The sequence below is a fragment of the Lactuca sativa genome, chromosome 6 (assembly GCF_002870075.4).
Source record: "Lactuca sativa cultivar Salinas chromosome 6, Lsat_Salinas_v11, whole genome shotgun sequence".
NCBI classification, from domain to species: domain Eukaryota; kingdom Viridiplantae; phylum Streptophyta; class Magnoliopsida; order Asterales; family Asteraceae; genus Lactuca; species Lactuca sativa.
In genome coordinates this window covers 202,175,690-202,196,689 of record NC_056628.2, presented here as the reverse complement: position 1 = coordinate 202,196,689, position 21,000 = coordinate 202,175,690, and the positions used below count along the sequence as shown (strand labels likewise).

Below are 21,000 nucleotides of genomic sequence, written 5' to 3'. Positions count from 1 at the left end.
AAGCTGCTTCCTAGGAAGATCGATGTTGCTGACTGCAGTAAAACTCAATGGAATCACATCTAAATCAGCTATATATATATATATATATATATATATATATATATATATATATATATATATATATATATATATATATATATATATATATATATATATATATATATATATATATATATATATATATATATATATATATATATATATATAAATCAAACATATTTCCTTTAGGGCAATTAGTGTAGTTGAGCATCGTTTGAAATCTACAACTATCTCCATATTATCTTTGCTTTCGTTTTCCAATACACCCCCGATTCCTTCGCTACTCCCATCGATTTACATTTACTCTTGCCTCGTCTCTATGAAAACCCTAGAAATTTGTTGAACCACCACCTTACCTCCACTACTACACCCGACCACCGACTATGCTAATCTAAACCAATACCCAAAACACGGTAGCCAAACCACCATGTCTCTTCCACCATCATATGACTTCAATCACTACCCGATTTTCTGTTGTATTCTGTGCCACTTCCTTCTCAGTCTCTCTAACTTCTGACTTGCTTTCCTTCTGATGCATCTAACGGTTACTGAAAAAGATAGAACATAAGCAACAAATCAACGGGTTTGAAGATAAGGTGTATATGTTTCTAACTCCTAATGGCCTTTTGGATTGTGATTCATTCTTTTGTTTCTTTTTTTTTTTCAAAATTTTCCAAAGAAAAAGAGTGGGTGATAAAGATAGTATAACTAAGAGGAATTTGAGCGGGAATGAGTTATGTTTCTTAGAAACATAAACATGTGTCTTGGATCTCAAAGGAACTATAATTTTAGTTTTATAAGTAGTATTTAAGGAAGTTCTTCAATTAAATAGTGGGTAAGAAACGTGGAAAGCACACCAGGTGCTTGTGAAAATGTCTCATATGTAGTAATGTCATGGTGAAGACATGGTACTTAAATTGCATGCAGTTCTTTGTATCCAGGTTTGTCTGCTTTGTTTTGCTAATCCCAAACCTAACTGTGGCTAAGGGTTCATTTTAGGGATTTTACTTTTAAAGTGTATTTTATGCCCAAGGGACAATAAAATGCAGGTTACATTACCATGCTTTAAAAGACAAGCAAATGAAAGTAGTCATGCAATTATTTATTTTTCATTCGGTATTAAAGTTTATTACAATGGTTTCATGGCAAAACATGAAAGTAGGATGTTGAAATTAGCAAGTTAACGAAAGTATATTGCTATTTTGCATTTGTATTTTCATGAAAGATAGGCAGAAATTTGATTTCCACATATACACTTATGATTTCGAGATTACTGATGTCTTTGTTTTTTAGATTTTTTTTCAACCACATTCATTAGTTAGCATGCAAATTGTTTTTATGTTGTATAATGTATTTTGAAGCTTTAATAATTAACATGAGGCTTTTGTTTAACTGCATATTGTTTTAGTAAGTGTGCAAAATTATAGTTTTTTGGTCATTGATTAGCCCGCTTTTATATGATGTTGCGAAGAATTTTAGATTTTTTTGGTCATCAGCTTTTGTTTAGTTTGAATGAAATGTGGAATAGTAGGAACTAAAACCTCAGAGGATTTTTTTTTTTTTCTGGTGAGATCACCATGTAATAAGACGATAACATTAGAGAAACAGATAAGACTTAACTTCATCTCATTTAGAACCAATATTGAATATTTGATAATTTTGTTTTGTATTTTCAAACTTGATTTCTTTGAATGATGGTATGTCTCTTTTAAATGTGCAGGTGCAAAGAAACTCAAGTAAGTTACTTGGTATGTTTTTTTCTATAAGTTCCATTTTAGTTTGAACAATTAATCTATAAATATATGATATAAGGGAATTTTATAAAATAGTTACCTCAAAATTTGTTTTACGTTTAAGTGTCTAAATTTAATATGACAATTAGGAATTAATGTAACTTCTTTTGATTTCCTTATTTATTAGAACCGGTTGATTATAATATAATTGTTTGTTTTATAACAAACCTAAACATGACACATTTGAAATGAAAACTTTATAATGACAATTGTCAAACTTATTCTCACCAATCCAACTGAAGGACCCAAACAGATGATTAAGATTCAAATGAGACTAAGATTCAAATTTATGCTATTTAAAAAAATGAGTTTTTTGGTTCAATTTTTTTTTGGAAATTTGTTTTTTTTTTAAAGTTTGAAATTGGGTTTTCTTATTTTTGGCTTTATACAATTTTAAAATTTTAATTTTCTATTCCTGTTGTAGTTTAGCAGATTATTGGAAATGGGGGTATTAGAAGTCGCTTGGAGATTTTTTTTTTCTTTTTACGGTTTTAGCAATGTACTTTGGATCTACATTGGTGTTTTTGATAAAACTTGGGCTTTCATCTTAAATAAAGATTTTTTTTAGAAAGTTGTATTTAGAAATGATGAAAGTTGGAATCTTTGAAAATTGGTTTTGTATGGTTTTACCAATGTACTTTGCTAATTTCATTTGTAGAAAATAGTAGAAAAAATTGGGTTTTTTTAATAGTTGAATATCATCATGGGTCTCAAGTCTCAAGTGCAAAACAAAATTCTATTTCGATGTCATTTATTGTGTTATATTTTCTAAAATGGTTTTTTTTTCTAAGATTTCGACATGGAGTGGAAAATTAAAAAAAAAAAATTCTTGTATAACATTCTACTTTCTGGAAATTATCATTTATAGCATCACACTTTGTAAAACGGCCTCTTTTTGAGGATTTTCTACAAAGAGTGGAAAATAATAAGCAAAATTTTCTTTTATAGTATTTTAATTTCTGAAAAACTATCATTTATAACATTCTACATCTTAAAATTATATTGTTTTTTGTGAATATTTCGAACATAGATTGGAAAATAAATAAATAAAAACATTTCTTTATATGACATTCTACTTTTTGGAAATGTCATTTATGTGGTGGAAAATAAATAAAAACATATTTTGTTTATAATAATTTTAAATGTACCAACCGTGGTTTACACGGATTATAACCTAGTGTTTATATATATATATATATATATATATATATATATATATATATATATATATATATATATATGATCCGATGAGGACTTTTTTTTTGGTGAAGAACTTTCAAAACCATTTTTTTTAAATGTTTTCATTTAGGGAATTTTATAGACATCAAACATAAATATTATATTAAGAAAACATTTTCATTCCGTAATTTACAACTAGTTGTCATCTGTTGTAGAACAGCTGTCGGACCATCGTTGGATTAACACCAAGTTCAATGACATTTTCAACTTGTATTAACAGTTTAGTAGAACAAACATTGTAACTTTCATTTTTTTGGTAATATTTTTAACATATAAAATTTCGTTTTTGCACCCAAATATACAAAATTTTAATAAAAAAATAAAACTATGCCTTGACAAATTCATTTTTTTTTCTAAGTTGTAGATTTATTTAAAAAAAAATGTGTCGTGTATAACATATATTTACAGTTTAGAATATCATATTCACATTCTAATAAAGATATTAATTCATTAATACATAGTTTAATATTTTCGTACATACATTCATTCATATTTTAACATAAAATTTGTATAAAATATACAGCTTAATAAAGTTCGTTTTAGTTTAATAGATAAAATTCACAACATAACATAATACAATATATTCTACACTACTTTACATATTTAAAGAAGTCAAACTCAAACTAACACACGCCACCACCAACCACATGTGCCGCCGTCACAATCATCATTCATTCCAAATCAGATCTGTATATATAAAATCATTAAATGACAGCTTAAATATTATATTCATAATTTAATAAACAAAACAATTTACTTATTTAGAATTTAATACAAATTAATTATAAAAAGTAATACATTCTTAAATATGTATAAAACACAAAAAATAAATATATTCACAAGAAAATTATTACAAAACATTCATATATAAATCATTTATATATATTTTAATACTAATTTCATTCAAAATTCACAACTTAATAAGGTCAGTTAATAATTTAATTAGAAAATTAATAGCTTAATGCATTCAATTCATAGTTTAAAACACAAAATCATAGTTTAATACACAAAATTCATAACTTAATACAGTCAATTCACAATTTAAAACACACAAATCACATCTTAATATACAAAGTTCATAACTTAATACTATAAATCTCAGTTGAATACACAAAAAGTATGCATTCACAACCATATTATCAACTTAACACTTTTAATACAATTAATTCATAGTTTAAACTAACCCAAAATTTACAACTTAATACAATAAACGAACAATTTAATTCACAAATTTCACATCTTATATAGTCAATTCACAGTTTAAACAGAAAATTCACATCTTAATAGCAGTTAACACTAAGATTATAAAATAAATAACAAATGAGAGATTAAAACATTAAATTCACACCTTAACAGAAGAAAAAAACGATCAAAAAAATGTATGGTAGAGATCTATAATAGATGTAAGTAGAAAATAAATATAAAACATGCATTCAGAGCTTAAAACTTATAAAAAATCATATATTCACAACTTAAACTTGTAAAAAAACCATGTATTCAAAACATAAAACTAATATTTTCTTGTTCATAGCATTTAAAACTAACATTAACATGACTAAAAAATTAATAAAAAATTTAAACATCACAATTCATAACTTAGAAAACCTAGATTCACATTATTTGAGAAAACATTAGTTGTAACGACGTAAATTTTCAAAACAATTTTTCATTTTTAAATCATATTTTCAATCACCAAAAACAATATCCAACAACTGTATCCAGTATCATCATAATAAACAAATCCCATAATCTCGAAAGATCCCAACTACATAAATCCTCTTAGTGTGTACAGATCATGTCGACGCCTTCCCACGACCCTCACTACTACCTGAAACACCCAACACAACAACTGTAAGCATAAATGCTTAGTGACTTCCCCAAAATACCACATATAACACATACGCCTTCCCATGCCATAACTCTGTGGGACCTTCCGGTCCAAGTGTCTCAGGGGACTTCCATCCCAAATCCCGGTAGACCTTTCGGTCCCACCCGTATCGACCTTCCGGTCCGTAACCTCCCGACCTTCCGGTCCATGTCCTCTTGACCTTCCGGTCCATATCATCTTGACCTTCTGGTCCTTTTCATACATAGCATACATAACACATATCAACATATATAGCACGTATAAGACCTTTTGGTCACACATAGGTACCCTTCCAGGTACAGTATAGTGAGAAGACTCACCTCGGCTATCTCGGATAATCTCGCACACGTATCAACTGATCTAGCCTTCGCCTAAAAACATAGACAATTATCTCAAATCAATAACGGCTCTCCAGGCTAGACTAGTCTTTTCCATGAGCCCAAAGAAGGCTAAAAGACCATTTTACCCTTCAAATGGTCCACAAGTTCGATCGTTGACCAAACCCTAAAAGTCAACAAAAGTCAACGGTCAAACTTTGACCAGACTCGTCGAGTGCACTCGTGCGACTCGGCGTGTCCCTGCATGTCCTCTTCGCCCATGGTCCTCACTCGACTCGCTAAGTCAACCCTATACTCAACGGGTCATCACAGGTCGCGAATCGCGGGGCAACCCGACTCGACTCGTCGAGTCCCTTATGGGCTCGACGAGTTTCTCCCTTGAAAACACTCAAACGATCCTTTGAGGTCAGATCTGCTTCACCAACCAGTAGATCTATACTCATATCACTCAAAAGTGACATAAAGGTTCAAACTTTACGTTCATGCAATGCTTATAAAGCCAAAAATGGAGAAATAACTTTAAAAATGGGGTTCAACTCTCAAGGCTCACATGAAACCTCATAAAGCTGGAAGCTTGGGACCTTTTGGACCTCTCAAGGTCCAGATCTATCATCTATACCCAAAGGGACCTCAAATGCTTCACTATCCAACTCCAAATGGCACAAAGGAAATCTTAGATTCAAGGAATCTATCAAATACACGAAATGGGAAGAAACTTGTACCTCAAAACATGAATCTCAGCGTGAACAACATAGATCCAAGCTCCACAATCGATCTAGCTTGGATATATCCCCACTCCTTCTTGCAAGATCATACCAAAGGATGAAGAATTAGCCTCCAAAATGCTCTCTAAGCTCTCTTTGCTCTCTAGGGTTTTCACAGGGGAGTAATGGCCACAAATGACAACCATAAAGGCCTTTAAATAGGGCTCAGGCCCTGATATTTAGGGTTTCACTTAATAGTGCGGACTCGCCGAGTCCACTCATCAACTCGTCAAGTCCGGTTATTAATCTGGACAAAATTCACGATCCTGCTCGGCGAGTCTGAGCGCCTACTCGCCAAGTCCCTCCCTAAAACTTAAGATATATACTTAAAATAAGATACCTGGGAATCCGGATGTTACAATTCTCCCCCACTAGAAACAGACTTCGCCCCCGAACTCTCATTCTACAAACAGCTCTGGATGAAGCTTCCGCATCTCCGCCTCCGGCTCCCAGGTCAGCTCAGATCCTTTTCGATGCTACCACTGAATCAGAGCCAATGACACTTCCTTGTTTCTCAAAACCTTGATCTTCCGATCTACCACCTCGACTGGCCTCTCAACATAATTCAGGCTCGCATCCACCTGAATATCCTCCAATGGTACCACCGCTGACTCGTCGGCTATAGACTTCCTCAGCTGAGACACGTGGAAGGTATCATGTATCTGACTCAACTCTGCAGGTAGCTCTAACCGATAATCTACCCTGCCCACTCGTGCTGTCACCCAGAACGACCCAATATACCGGGGCCCCAGCTTGCCTCTCTTCCTGAATCGAATCGCTCCTTTCCAAGGAGACACTTTCAGGAGTACGAAGTCTCCGACCTGAAACCGGATCGTCGCCTATCCGCGTAACTCTTCTGACGACTATGAGTTGTCAACAACCTCTGCCTGACCTGTTGTATCTGCTTTGTTGTCTGAAGCGCTATCTTAGTGCTACCCATCACTCGCTGCCCTACCTCTCCCCAACAGATGGGAGTCCGACACCTCCTCCCATACTTCAACTTGAAGGGAGGCATACCAATGCTCGAATGGTGATTGTTGTTATAGGTAAACTCAGCCAACGACAAATACGTGTCCCAACTCCCTCCGAAGTCCAACACACAGGCCCGAAGCATGTCCTCGAGCGTCTGAATCGTTCGCTCTCTTTGTCCGTCCGTCTGAGGGTGGTAAGCGGTACTGAAATGCAGCCTCGTGCCTAATTCCTCGTGGAACTTCTTCCAGAACCTGGAAGTGAAACGTACATCCCGATTTGATACAATCGAGATCAGCACTCCATGCCGTGATACCACCTCCCTCACATACAACTCTGCCAGCCTCTCAGCAGAAAAGCTCTCACTAATAGCAAGAAAGTGAGCGCTCTTCGTCAGCCGGTCAACGATCACCCAAATCGCGTCGACACCCCTCATGGTCCTTGGCAACTTGGTGATGAAATCCATAGAAATATGTTCCCACTTCCATTGGGGAACCTCAAGTGGCTGCAACATGCCATGCGGACACTGGTGCTCGGCCTTAACCCTGCTACAGGTTTAGCACCTCTCAACAAACCATGCTACATCCCTCATCATATAGGGCCACCAATAATCTTTCTTCAGATCCAAATACATCTTAGTGGCCCCGGGATGGATCGAAAATCTCGATCTATGCGCCTCCTACATCAAAGTGGTGCGTGCCCCGCTTGCATACGACACCCAAATCCGACCCTGAAAGGTCATAAGCCCGCGACTATCGGTAATGAACTCCGATACCTGCCCAATCACCCGTTCCCTCTTATAGTTCTCCGGTTTCATGGCCTCTGCCTGGGCCTCCCGAATGGCGTCCAACACCGGAGTCATCACTGTCAATCGCATACAAATGTCTCGAATCGAGGCGCTCTCTGCCCTACGGCTCAGGGCATCAGCTACGACATTAGCCTTGCCTGGGTGGTACAGGATCTCACAATCGTAATCCTTTACCACGTCTAACCATCTCCTCTGGCGCATATTCAGATTGGGCTGGTCCATCAAATACTTTAAACTCTTGCGGTCCGTGTAAATGGTACACCGAACCCCATACAAATAGTGACGCCAGATCTTGGGGGCGAACACTACTGCCCCCAACTCCAAATCGTGGGTAGGATACCTCGTCTCATGAGGCTTCAGCTGCCTCGATGCATACGCTATCACATGCCCCCTCTGCATAAGTACTGCACCCAACCCCAATATCGATGCGTCACAATACACCACAAAATCCTCCATCCATTCCGGGAGGGCTAGCACCGGGGCTTCGCACAATCTCTGGCAAAGTGTCTCAAACGAGGTCTACTGCTCCAGACCCCATGAAAAAGCAGCACCCTTCCGGGTCAACCTGGTGAGAGGCACGACGATCTTGGAGAAATCTTTGATAAATCTCTGATAATAGCTGGCCAATCCTAGAAAACTCCTGATCTCGGTGGGTGATCTCGGCACCTCCCACCTCATAACCGCCTCAATCTTGGCCGGATCGACCAAAATCCTATTCTGGTTAACGAGGTGTCCCAAGAATTGGACCTCTCGTAACCAAAAATCACACTTGGAGAATTTGGCATAAAGCCTCTTTGACCTCAATACCCTATGAATCTCTCTCAGATGCTCCTCGTGCTGCTCTCTAGATCTTGAATACACCAAAATATCATCAATGAACACAATCACCGACCGATCCAGCATCGGCCTGCACACCCTGTTCATGAGATCCATGAACGCTGCCGGTGCATTGGTGAGCCCAAAAGGCATCACCACGAACTCGTAATGCCCATAACGAGTTCTGAACGCCGTCTTCTGGATATTCTCATCCTGCTTTCTCATCTGATGATATCCCGACCTCAGATCAATCTTGGAGAACCGAGACGCTCCTTGCAACTGATCGAACAAATCGTTGATCCTCGGTAAAGGATAACGGTTCTTGACCGTCAACTTGTTCAACTCCCGGTAATCAATGCACATCCGGTGTGAACCATCATTTTTCTTGACAAAAAGGACCGACGCTCCCCATGGTAAGCTACTCGGTCTAATAAACCCATTCCCCAACAGCTCCTGAAGCTGCGAGGATAACTCCTGCATCTTCGACGGCGCAAGGCGATATGGCGCCTTGGCGATAGGCGCTGCCCCCGGAACCAGATCGATACGGAACTCTACCTGCCTCTCGGGAGGCACACCCGGTAACTCCTCGGGAAAAACATCCGGGTACTCGCGCACTATTGGAACCTCATCAATCGAACTTGGCCTCCCAGCGGCCACTTGTGTGTCCATCACATAGGCTAAAAACCCGCTGCAGCCCTGCTGTAAACTCTACCTCGCCCTGGTAGCCGAACAAAATGCTGACCCACATCGGGTACCCTCGCCGTACACCGTAAGTACTCCCCCACTGGGGTCTCGTATCGTCACCAACTGTCACTCGCAGTCTATAACATTCCCAAATCGGCTCAACCAATCCATACCCACTATGACACACACGTCCCCCATTGCAATCGGGAGCAGATCTATCGAGAACTCCACACCGAAGATCTCAAGTACACATCCTCGAATCACATCCGTAGCATACACTACTCGCTTGTCAGCTATAGAAACTTGCAGAGGTCGACTCAAAGCCTCTCGTCGGATACTAATGTGCTGACTAAACGCTAAGGAAATAAATGACCGACTCGCACCCGAGTCAAATAACACCAAAGCAGGTACAGAATTCACAAGAAAAGTACCTACGCATATCATGATATAGGCACAACACCTTAAACTCAACATAAATAAATGAAAGAATACATACCAGCCACGACATCGGGCGCTACACGGACCTCCTCCGCTGTCAACTGGAAGGCTCTCCCACGAGCCTTCGGTGCCTCGGCCTTCACCGGTCGAACCTCAATAGCTCGCACGGCGGCAATGGCAGATCCCTATTGTGCTCCCTGTGATGTCCCTTGCAGCTGCGGACACTTGGCCTTCCGGTGGTCCGTCTGATCGCAATGAAAACAAACCATGAATCCCTTGGGGCAATCCTTGGCTATATGCCCCTCCTTTCCATATTTGTAGCAAGTACCTGATCGACAGACCCCCTCATGACCCTTGCCGCACTTTCCACAAGTGCGTCCCTTCTGGCCTCCAGATCTCGAATCGGCGGGCTTTGCCCGCTTGGTTGCCGGTTGAGACTGTGCCAGCCGTCGATCCATCCCCCGAGACTCGGCCTCCCCCTTGGCCTGAGTCTCCAACTCAATCTCCCTCTTCCGGGCATTTGCCTGGAGCTCAGAAAATGTCTGGTAAGTCGAGTTTGATACGAACTCCCGAATATCCCTCCTCAAAATGCCCAAATACCGGCTCATGCGTGTCTGCTCAGTAGACACCTGCTCAGGGCAGAACATCGCCCTCTTATGAAACTTCCTGGTAACCATAGTAACATAATCAGTACCCTTCTTAAGGGTCAAGAACTCCTGAGCCAACCGTTCCCTCTCCACTGGGGGAACATACTCGTCTCTGAACATGTTGGTGAACCTCTCCCAGGTCACCTCTGAAATCTCTGCAAGAGTGAACCTCGCCGTCACGAACTTCCACCAGTCCTTCGCTCCCAAGCAAAGCTGGTTCAACGTGAATCGTACCCTCAGATGCTCCGGACATGAACACGTATAGAAGCATCCCTTGATGTCAGAAATCCATCTCATCACAGCGATCGGGTCTTGTGTCCCATCAAACTCCGGTGGCTTCGTGTTGCTGAACTCCCGAAACAACAACGAGTCACCTCCCTGAGGCATGGTAGCAGCCACAGCTGCAGCAGCCGCAACCTCAGTCACTACCGCGTACCGCTCATCAAAAGTCTCGATCAACGTGGTCTTGATAGACCCGAACATCTCTGGTATCTCAGCTCGGATGGCCGCAACCACCTCCTCATGAATCAACCTGCGGATCTCCTCATCGCTAACACCACTGCTCTCAGGTGTGTGGCGTGTCCCAACCATGATGTCTCTCTGAAATACAACATAAAATATCAGAGATTCGCTCGAGCATACTCGCACTCGATAACACAACCCTACTTGTTCCCCTAGTACCCTAAGGATTCTTACTTGGACTGCGTACTGATACGGTGTCTTCGGTAGTACGGGCCCTTATACTACAATCCACACCGCATCAATATTCACCCCAAGTCCTCCTCCTTGGATCTTAGTTCAAAAGTACTTTATATATCGCTGGCACAGGCTACCCTTCGGTAGACCTCTCATAATCTCCCTACTGCTACCTACTCACTCTCAAGCATCTAATAGCAGCAGAAATCTTCCTAGGCCAAGGCATCACAAATTAGGCCACTCTAGTCCTAATATGAATACCTAGCCTACTCTAGCATGCATATCATATCATAACATATCTCATAACACATAATGTAAGGGTATTTTGGGAAATCAACGTTCGGGCGCTGGCTGATCGTACACACTGCTCCTTTCTATTTTTCTCAAAATCTTCTACTCTTTTGGAAAAATTGTTTATTTTATGAAAAACTTTCTCAAACCCTCAGCTTGAGTTCAGATACACCCGAAGATGCACCCGAATCCCTCAAACCAAGGCTCTGATACCAACTTGTAACGACGTAAATTTTCAAAACAAATTTTCATTTTTAAATCATATTTTCAATCACCAAAAACAATATCCAACAACTGTATCCAATATCCTCATAATAAACAAATCCCATAATCTCAAAATATCTCAACTACATAAATCCTCTCAGTGTGTACGGATCATGACGGCGCCTTCCCACGGTCCTCACTAGTACCTGAAACACCCAACACAACAACTGTAAGCATAAATGCTTAGTGACTTCCCCAAAATACCACATATAACACATACGCCTTCCCATGCCATAACTCTGTGGGACCTTCCGGTCCAAGTGTCTCAGGGGACTTCCATCCCAAATCCCGGTAGACCTTTCGGTCCCACCCGTATCGACCTTCCGGTCCGTAACCTCCCGACCTTCCGGTCCATGTCCTCTTGACCTTCCGGTCCATATCATCTTGACCTTCTGGTCCTTTTCATACATAGCATACATAACACATATCAACATATATAGCACGTATAAGACCTTTTGGTCACACATAGGTACCCTTCCAGGTACAGTATAGTGAGAAGACTCACCTCGGCTATCTCGGATAATCTCGCACACGTATCAACTGATCTAGCCTTCGCCTAAAAACATAGACAATTATCTCAAATCAATAACGGCTCTCCAGGCTAGACTAGTCTTTTCCATGAGCCCAAAGAAGGCTAAAAGACCATTTTACCCTTCAAATGGTCCACAAGTTCGATCGTTGACCAAACCCTAAAAGTCAACAAAAGTCAACGGTCAAACTTTGACCAGACTCGTCGAGTGCACTCGTGCGACTCGGCGTGTCCCTGCATGTCCTCTTCGCCCATGGTCCTCACTCGACTCGCTAAGTCAACCCTATACTCAACGGGTCATCACAGGTCGCGAATCGCGGGGCAACCCGACTCGACTCGTCGAGTCCCTTATGGGCTCGACGAGTTTCTCCCTTGAAAACACTCAAACGATCCTTTGAGGTCAGATCTGCTTCACCAACCAGTAGATCTATACTCATATCACTCAAAAGTGACATAAAGGTTCAAACTTTACGTTCATGCAATGCTTATAAAGCCAAAAATGGAGAAATAACTTTAAAAATGGGGTTCAACTCTCAAGGCTCACATGAAACCTCATAAAGCTGGAAGCTTGGGACCTTTTGGACCTCTCAAGGTCCAGATCTATCATCTATACCCAAAGGGACCTCAAATGCTTCACTATCCAACTCCAAATGGCACAAAGGAAATCTTAGATTCAAGGAATCTATCAAATACACGAAATGGGAAGAAACTTGTACCTCAAAACATGAATCTCAGCGTGAACAACATAGATCCAAGCTCCACAATCGATCTAGCTTGGATATATCCCCACTCCTTCTTGCAAGATCATACCAAAGGATGAAGAATTAGCCTCCAAAATGCTCTCTAAGCTCTCTTTGCTCTCTAGGGTTTTCACAGGGGAGTAATGGCCACAAATGGCGGCCATAAGGGCCTTTAAATAGGGTCCAGGCCCTGAGATTTAGGGTTTCACTTAACAGCACGGAATCACCGAGTCCACTCATCGACTCGTCGAGTCCGATCATTAATTCGGATAGAATTCACGATCCTGCTCGGCGAGTCTGAGCGCCTACTCGCCGATTCCCTCCCTAAAACTTAAGATATATAATTAAAATAAGATACCTGGGAATACGGATGTTATATTAGCATTATAACACATTCTAAATTCAATTCACAAAATAACAACTACAAAACCTAAGCTATGAACAAAAATTATATGCAAGTATCATAACAAATAAGAGCCCAAAGTTGGATTCATGTATTAATAACATTAGATTCACAACTTAATAGTAGTTAAAACTAATATTAAGAAAAGTAAACAACAAAAAAGAGATTAAAACATTAAATTCACAGCTTAACAAGAGGAAAAACAATCAACACAAAAATTGACATACCTGATGCAGATCTGGTGGTGTTTCACCAGAGATCGGAGAGAAATAGATGGAGACAAGTTGGCGGTGTTTCACCAAATCTAAGATTTGAAGAAAATGAAACCAGATCCTATTGGAGCTTGTAGACCTGGACATTGTTGTTGACAAAAATCGCAGATCTGGACATTTTTGGTAGCGAAAACCATAGATCTGGACATTTTTGGTAGCGAAAACCATAGATCTGGACCAGACAAATTCTAATCTTGTAGTGGAGGAAACAAAGATGATAGATCTAGTGTGAGTAAGATCTACTGCGACGTAGACGGTAATGTTTCACTTGAGATGTAACCTGAAACACATCATATTTGCATATGATCTAGTAGTTTTTCACCAAATATCAGAGAGGATGAGAAGGAGGGAGAGAAATAGTAGGAGCCGGCAGATCTGATGATGTTTCACTAGAGATCGGAGGATGGCGACAACAACGGTGGTGATCGTTAACGATAGTGGTGGATCCTCGTTGCTTGTCGGCACTTGTAGATATGGAACAGAAAATCATAGATCTAGTGGCGATAATCGTGGATCTGAAGCTGAAAATGTAGATCTGGAATCGTTTGGTGCATACAAATCAGATGGAAGTGGTTAACCAATGGTAGGAGGCGGCAGCAGTGGTGGTGCGGTGACGACATGTCGACGGTACATCAATGGTGCGGTAGTGGTTGGTGGTAGGTGGTGGTAAGGTTGGTGTGTTCTTCAAGTTTGGTGAGAGAGTTTGAAAGAGTTTGAGGGCTTGAGTGTTTGACATCTGATACATAACAATGAGTTTTAAGTTTAATTTGTCAAAATTACCATCAAGCCCTTATTGTTTTTTTCCATTTATCAAAACATAAAAATAATCAAATAATTAGAATCAACTAAAATACTTTTAATAATAACCTAAAAAAAATGGTTCTTACAGTTATTAACTTTTAATGGTTCTCATTTGAACTTATATATATATATATATATATATATATATATATATATATATATATATATATATATGTGTGTGTGTGTGTGTGTGTGTGTGTGGGAAAAGTGAATATACCCTTAAGGGTATATAAGCTTAGGTACCCAAACTTACTATAATACGCCGTTTTGTTTGATATATTTGATATATTCATTATATATATATATATATATATATATATATATATATATATATATATATATATATATATATATATATATATATATATATATATGGGTATGTTCAAATGAGAACATTTGAAAACATTTTTAATTAGACTAATACAAAACCCCCCACCCCACTATGACGTCTCTCAACCTCTTTTTAACTTGCACCACCTATTAAGACAACATGACCATTACTAGAGTCACTGTCCATCGTCAGAATCGTCGGACCAGCGCCTGAATCAGCTAACTGTTTCCTCTCCCTTTTCTCCTGATCTAGCGGTTCCCTCCATCTCCACTCATATTCTCGTCGGAAATAAGCTTTCTCCGCCTTTCCTCTTCCTGAAACGCCGCCCTAAGCCTCCTCCTTGAATCAGTCGTGAAACCACCTTGTCAGCAACCACCTCACTCTCTTTTCTTCTCTCATCTTGTTTCATCAGCCACCAGATTTGATTTCACCAGATCTGAAACATAAGGCCATAAAATCAACTCGTCGGAAAACCAAGTCATCGGAAACCGCCCCCTCTCTTATCCTCATCAATCTCGTTTCACTAGTCACCAAATTTGTGTGTTGGAATGAAAATGGGATCATGATACACTGATACTTCACATAGAGGTGGAGTTTTTTTGTGTTGCACACCAACTGTTTGATGAAAGTCTTTTTAGAATTTTTTATTAAGTAGGGGCTGATTTGACAATGACAAAAAGCTTTGCAAGGACCTGTTTAAAAAAGTGTGTGATTTTGGATGAATTACATTTTGCTTGCCAAAGAGTGGTCGGTGGCATCACAAATCTATGTAGGTATCTTTTATTCTTTTTGTTATTCATTTTGCATCAACTAGACTTGAACCAATGCTACTTTCTCTAAAAAAAATATTTGGTGATGGATCAATACTAGAAGATAAAAATATATTAGTTTCTTTGTTGTTCCATCTTATAGAAGTTTCTCTAATTGCTAAGGAGGAGGAACTAATCTACTAAACAACTTATGTTCACAAAATAAAGAATGTCTATAAATATGCATGCATTAAGGCCCTTAGGTTAAATTGAATTTCATATCTCCATAGCCTAATAAGTAAACAACAATCATATAAAAAGTGATAAAATTTAGGCTTAACCATTAAGTTCTTAATAGAACACCAAAAGTGATTTAAAAGCTATTATGATCAATTTTTCCAAATCTGTCCTCCAACTTCTAAAATTCATGCCAGTCAATAAGAACACCTAAAACTCATGAGACTTATTATTTTGGAATCTTAGTGTGTCTAGTTTCTTCAAACTCTGAGTCACATTTCGAAATTCCAACGCCTTAAGGGGTAAAATTGGCAATCTTCTTAGGTTGGTCCATGTTGTCATAGATTTCATGCATATAAATTCATTAGAACTCCAAATGCCAAAATTCCAAATCCTATAGTTAGATATGGATGTATAGTTTCCTACATATAAAGGGAATGATGTAATTCTTAGTAGATTGGTACAGTTTATTCCAAAAGTGTTGAGTGGTCCAGAAAGTGACAACTTAAAGTTACTAACTTGTAAATTTAATATAATATCAAACAAAATTCATTAGAACGAGATATTTATATTTCTAAAAAGATAAAAGGGGGAACTTTACCAATATTATTTTATCGAAATTTAAGAATGGTTTGAAAGGTAAGAAAACGGATCCCAAAAAGAGCACTATATTCAAAGAGAAAATAAGAAAATATATACATAAATTTTATAAGATTAATACAACAAAGCACAAGCTAAATAATGTTATAATTGCTGTGTAGGTTCTTGAAAAGGAAAGGATCCATCTTCTCACGCTATCTGATTTTCAAGTTCAAGGAGGTGATTTACACTAAGTCTCCTATTATGTGTACGTAATCACATATGATTTATGTGGCTAAAATTCATTTTCGCATTCTTAATTCAATAATCGTTTTTTTCCACTTTAATCATATGTGATTATATTTTTCTTATCACATATGATTTTATTTGGAAAAAATGAATATTGTCTATATAAATCATATGTGATTAGATAAAGACAATCACATGTTCATGTATTTTATCACATGTAATTATATGTATAATCATATGTGATTAAGTACATGAGCACAACTATTGAATCGAGAAAGAAAAATGAATCTTGTCCACCTCAAATCATATGTGATTATATACATATAATCACATCTGATTATATACACAAAAACAATTATTCATCGAAACCGCAAAAATAAATATTGTCTTCGTAAATCATATCCGATTAAATACATATAAACACATGGGATTATATGTATCAAATCATATATGATTTGTGTGGATACAATTCATTGTCACATTCTCGATTCAGTAATTGTTCTTTGTCCATTGTAATCATTTGTGATTAAATACATATAATCACATTTAAGTATATGTACCTAATCACATTTGATTTATATGGACAAAAAATAATGATGCCATAAATCATATGTGATTAGATACATATAATCACATATGATTATATACACGAGAACAACTATTGAATCGAGAACACAAAGATAAATATTGTCCACAATTATCATATGTGATTAAATGCATATAATCACATGTGATTTTATGTATCTAATCACATATAATTTATGTGGAAAATATTCATTTTCGCGTTCTCGGTTCATTTGTTATTATTGTGTATTTAATTATATGAGATTATATGTATCTAATCAGATATGAATTATATGGACAATATTTGTTTTCACATTCTTGTTCAACAGTAGTTCTTGTACATTTAGTCACATATGATTTCTGTACACAAGATTCATTTTCGCGTTTTTGGTTCAATAGTTTTTCTTTTTCCACATTAATCATATGTGATTAAATACATACACTCACATATGATTAAATACATAAGAAAAAATATTGAATCAAAAATGCAAAAATGAATATTATCAATATAAGTTATATGTGATTTGATACATATAATCACACGTGATTAAGTACATGAGTACATCTATTGAATTGAGAAATAAATAATGAATCTTGTCTGCATAAATCATATGTTATTAGGTATATATAATCACATGTGATTATATGTATTTAATCACATATAATTTATGTGAAAAATATTCATTTTTGTGTTTTTAATTCAATATATAGTTGGTCTTGTGTATTTAATCACATACGATTTATATGAAAAATATTTGTTTTCACGTTCTTGTTTCAATAAATCATATGTGATGATATATATATATATATATATATATATATATATATATATATATATATATATATATATATATATATATAATGATCCAAAAATCAGGGGTAAAAAATTCATTTTTAATATAGCCAAAACATTGATACCATTTATTTCAAACATTCCAAAACATCGTTAAGTAAAACATCTATCAGAGTTCATCCCAAAATCATTTATTGCGGAAATCATAGGTGTGTGCACTACGATCAATCCGAGTCATTCATTTCCAAATCGATGATACCTGAAACAATAAACAAAATTGTAAGCACGGAGCTTAGTGAGTTTCCCAGAGCATACCCTACATAATCCACATAACCGCATAAACCAAATTAATTATCAAATTCTAGGATCCAAGTTGCAAAACAAATAAATGGTTAGGTATCCTTTATCCCATAATTCAACTCGGTAGATATCGATTATCAATTATATCTTGCTATATAATCACAAAAGATTTTCGATCAAATCATCCAACTTGAATAACTTTTTTAATTGACCTATAACTTGGTTATAGAAATATTGAAGACACCCCGACCATCAAAAGACAACACTAAGCGGTTAGGTATCCTTTATCTCACTAGGGCATACAAGAGATGTGCGAGTGTTTTTCAAAAGGATTGCATAGATTTGACGTTTGTAAAATAAGGGTCTTTATATGTTTATAATTCTAGCTTAAAAACATATGATATCATGGTTATTACATGCATATAATAAACCGTGGGATCAATTTTCAAAAGAAAATTACTTTTAAAGGTTCTATATAAAAAGCTAGTTTTTATATAACTTGACGTAATTCAATATTAATAACCAGTATTAAGTTTGAGTGCATTTGAATCTTTTATATCTTTAATAAAACTTAATTTTATTACTTATATATTTGGAGTTTCTATAAGTTACAAAAATCACCATTTTAAACTTATAATGAAGTATTTCAAAATTTGTGATTATTAACGAGTTTATAAAAACGGGTTTTATTTTAAAATTTATAACTTGTTACGTCTTATGTCTAATTTTGAAAACCCAAACTCCATGTGATGTTTATTTTGTCCAAAATTAATTTAGTATGTGAAAAACTAATTTTATCAACCACACAAAATAATGCATAAATTAAACAACACAAATGTGCATGAAAAGATATAGGCATAAACATAGCCAACTAATGACATTTTGTGAGCCAACACAAAAATGTCAAGTCCATTCCTAAATGGACATTTAAAGGGACCAAAAAACTTCTTGTAATGTTGTTGTAGAAGCTCCCACTTGATTAAACACCCATTGCTTGCAAAAGATATGAAAAACTTCTTGAAGGCTAAAATTCAGCAACTGTCGTTAAAAGTCCAACATCCCTTTGTAAACAGCATAAGCGACACTTTTCAGAAAATGTCACTGAAAATTCTGCACACCTTTTAGACTTGAAAATTGCTCTTTTGTCTTCAGAAAATGGTCCAACTTGATTTCTTGTTACATTTTTGTATAAATAAATTAATTCTAAAAACTAATCTATTACTTTACAAAAATAACCACGAAAAACTAATCTATTTAATTATTGCACACCATATGAATAAATAAATTATTACAACCATTTTATAACAAAAATAACCAACACAACAACATAACAACACATTGGTCATTGGCTAGTTTATGCACATCATATACCTCAATATACACATCAAACAACCTTTGTTTTTCTAAGACAACTTTAAATGACAAAAGATGCATGAAACTTCATAAAATGAAAAAGTTGTCATAGAAAATATGTATGAACTTATTTTTATACAAAAACAAGTTGTCCATATTCTCCAAAAACTAAGATTTCCAAAAATCAAAAATTCTAACCAAATTTGCAAGGTGGCTCTAATACCGATTGTTGGGTTTTATTTTAAAAATATAATAATAAACTAGAAAAATATGGCAACGGAAGACTTTAATTTTGAAATAACATAAAAATTTTATACCCACCAATGATCTTCTTACAATTTATAGAAAGATTAAAACACCAACCAAAGAAGAGGTGAATAAATAACGACCTTTGTAGTTCTTTGGGTCCTCTTGGGAGGGCTTAGAAGTTGATAAAGAATGTTTAACCTTTGAGACACCAACAATGATTCAACTTGATGTAGAATGCTAGTTCTTTGTGTAAAAGTCTTAAGTTTTGAACCAACACCAAGTATGGTTCAAAGAGAGCAAAATGCAAGCATCAAATCTTCAAGTGTTTAAAGCAAGAGAAGAGAAAATGAGAGGGAAGAATGCTCTCGACCATTAGCAAGAAGAATGGGGCAAAGCTTTCAAGAATACAAGCCTCATTATATAGTGTCTTAAAGTGAAGTCTTTAACCGTTAGGTCCTTCAACTTTAGACAAACATGTCCCCATGTCATAAGCATGTCCAAGCATGCTTCTAAAGCGTGATTTCTTTTGAATAAATTAAGTGAAAGCTCATGCTCCTCCTTTGTCACCAACTTTCGGCCAAGGTGTTGAAAAAGAGATGATTAAGTTTAAATTTTATAAACTCAAAGTTTATAAAATATAAACTTTGTCTTTATGAAAAAAGACAAGGATTCAACTAGTGCAAAAGTTTATACATGACTTATAAATCATACAATATGATATATTATGTTACTTGGTAATGAAAATTATTATTTCCTAAAAATAAATAATTTCCATTTTAATTATAAGAGTTTTATTGATTATTTATTAAAATCAATTTATAATAAATAATCAGTTGTATCAAGTTGTTGTTAATGTGACCCATTAGTATCATATATTATTTAGAAATATCACTTTAATATGACTCTTGAGCACACTAGACTTTCAATTTGGCTCATCATAAATTCCAAGGTCATGTTGGTGTGATTCACCCCACGGGCCAAATTGTCTTGAAATTGCCTCATGGACAAGTTGTATGGGTCCATAGGTGTAATATCCGGATTCCCAGGTATTCTATGTTATTCATTTATTTTGAGTTAGAGAGAAGGACTTGACGAGTCGACGCCTAGACTCGTCGAGTAGGACCACGATTTGCTGACTGGATTAATGAATGGACTCGACGAGTCGGCAGGGTGACTCGACGAGTCGGCAGGGTGACTC

General features: G+C 36.6%; 1 long non-coding RNA gene across 1 annotated transcript in view; it reads left to right on the top strand.

The window, feature by feature from the left end:
* The first annotated feature begins 236 nt into the window (after positions 1 to 236).
* The window catches only part of LOC122194768 (uncharacterized), a 33,686-nt gene continuing 12,922 nt past the window's right edge, over positions 237 to 21,000 (top strand). Inside the window, exons 1-2 of the long non-coding RNA XR_008224914.1 lie at positions 237 to 1,787; positions 16,477 to 16,534. This is a non-coding gene — a long non-coding RNA (uncharacterized LOC122194768). The remainder of the gene's footprint in view (positions 1,788 to 16,476; positions 16,535 to 21,000) is intronic.